Genomic DNA, 2,335 nt, shown 5'->3' on the forward strand with positions numbered 1-2,335 from the left:
AACCCAGGTCTACGTGACACTTGGCAGAGAAGGCAGCGGCAAGCTTCACTCGGTCTCTTGTCCTGTGTGTGTGCCCCAGTCCCCAGGCTTCTCTCCATTCTCTCCCTGTCTCCATCTGTCTCTCCAACTGGCGTCTCTCCTCTCTCTGACTATCTCTCCATTTCTGTGGCTCTCCACCTCTGCTGTACTCACCGATGCTTTCTCCCCTAAGCACGACTGCTTAGACTGTTCAGCATCTGCAAAGAGAGACACAGTGTTGACCTTTGACCTAAGTCAAAACCAAACTCAACACTCACCCCATCTGAGAGTTAAGCCTGTGATCTCTGCTCCCTGGGCCTTGGTTTCCCCACTATCTCCTGAGGCATTTGAGACAGACTTCCCAAGACTCTGAAAAAGGCTTAAGCCTCAGGAATTTTCCATTGCATTGGCCTTTGCTAAACATGTGTTCCCTCCCTCTCCATGTGTGTGTGTGTGTGTGTGTGTGTGTGTGTGTGTGTGTGTGGTTTGTCTATCTGTCTCTATTTGTCTGTGTATAGTATATGGGTGCTATGTGTGTATGCACATGTTCCTGTGTGTGCACATGGGTGTGCACGTGGTGCGCGTACAAGTGAAGCCAGAAGCCAGTGTCTAGTTTCTTCCTCAGTTACTCTCACTTTTGGGAACATGAAACCAGGAACTCCGTGGCTGGTCTAAGCTCCCTACCATGCTTAGTGTGATGATCTCCAGTTTTAGTCACTTCCGTGTAAACAACATGATTGTGGTCCCTTCTGCAGCTGAATAAGACTCTATTGTGTGGATGCAGCACATTTTCTTTTTTCCATTCATCAGTTGCTGGGCATCTAGACTGGTTCCCTTTCCCAGCTATTGTGAATAGAGCCACAATAAATACTGATTGTATCTCTCTGCAACAGGAAAGGAAGCCTTTGGGTATATGTGGCGGTGGTATAGTTGGGTCATATGGCCATTCTATTTTTAGCTTGCATTCCCCCCCGCCCCCAGCACTGGATGAACTTAGAAATGACATTCCAGGGGGTGGGGGATGGCAGAGCTCAGTGGTGGAGCATGTGCTTAGCATGTGTGAGCCTGGATTCAGTTCCCAGCACCCAAACCAAAGCAAGGCTGGACATCCCAAGCGTAAGCTTCAGGTTCCCCAAGCAGGCCACCATCAGCTCAGCCGAGCAGAGGCCCCGGTGCACAGGCCACAGGCTGCATGGAGCTATCAGTGAAACCCAGTGAGACCCAACAGAGAGTGGTAAATGTATTTAAAACATTATGGGAAGAATGGATGATGTGCTCACTTCAGCAGCACATATACTAAAATTGGAATGATACAGAGATGAGCAGCATGGCCCCTGCGCTAGGATAACACGCAAATTCATGAAATGTTCCATATTTTTCCCCTTACTTGTTTTCCCTCGAACCCCTCCCATGTCCCCTCCTCTCAACCCTGCCCACACCCTCCGTCACACCCTCTCAAGCTGATAGTCTTTTTTTTTTTGTTATTCTTAATATATATATGCATATACATACAAAAAAGAATGTATGAGAGAAACACACATACAGAGAGAGAGAGAGAGAGAGAGAGAGAGAGAGAGAATAACTTGATTGTATGGTCCTCAGTTGCAAACTTTGTAAATGACAACTTTGTCTTGTAACATCAAAAAGTTGGAGATTCATACCAGGTGGCACCTTTAATCCCAGCACTGGAGAGGCAAAGACAGGAAGGTCTCAGAGTTCAAGATCAGCCTGTTCTATTGATCGAGTTCTGGGACAGTCAAGATTACACAGCAAAACCCTGTCTCAAAAGAGAGAGAGAGAGAGAGAGAGAGAGAGAGAGAGAGAGAGAGAGAGAGAGAGAGAGAAGTATCGTCCAAAGCTTGGAACCTGTTATTCAGCACATTATAGCTGGGATACCATGGGTCCCAGGGCAGTGGCAGACACCTCCAGGCAAGGCTCTACTCGTGTCAGGTTCTCTAGTGTACTCATGCACAGGGCCTAGAAAGTGGAGGAACAGATTACACAGTGGGTGTCTGGGCTGGACTCAAACCCACATCTCCCTGCTTCAAGGCCAGGCCTCCTGATCCTGCCAAGAACAGAGATAGCTGCCCCAGGGACAGAGCCAGCCTCTCGCCTGCTTTGGGCTACCCCAGGGGGCAGGGCACCTGTGGGTGGGGTTGTCCAGGGATTCAGCTAAAATAAGAAGTGGCTTCCTCTGAAAGGCCTGCGTGGTCTGTAAAGGGGAAGGAAGTGGAGGCCGGAAACTGGAGTGGGCAGAGCAGTGAGAGGCAGAAACTGCAGCCTGAGCCACAGAGACCAAGCTTCTTTCTGTCTTCAG

General features: G+C 49.1%; 1 non-coding gene across 1 annotated transcript; it reads left to right on the forward strand.

Annotated features, from left to right (window-relative positions):
• Nucleotides 1–1,290: 1,290 nt before the first annotated feature.
• On the forward strand, nt 1,291–1,397 carry LOC115063806. Its single transcript, XR_003843665.1, has one exon. It is a non-coding gene; the product is annotated as a U6 spliceosomal RNA (small nuclear RNA).
• The last annotated feature ends 938 nt before the right edge of the window (nt 1,398–2,335 follow it).

Source organism: Mus pahari, chromosome 3 (genome assembly GCF_900095145.1).
Source record: "Mus pahari chromosome 3, PAHARI_EIJ_v1.1, whole genome shotgun sequence".
Taxonomy (NCBI): Eukaryota; Metazoa; Chordata; class Mammalia; order Rodentia; family Muridae; genus Mus; species Mus pahari.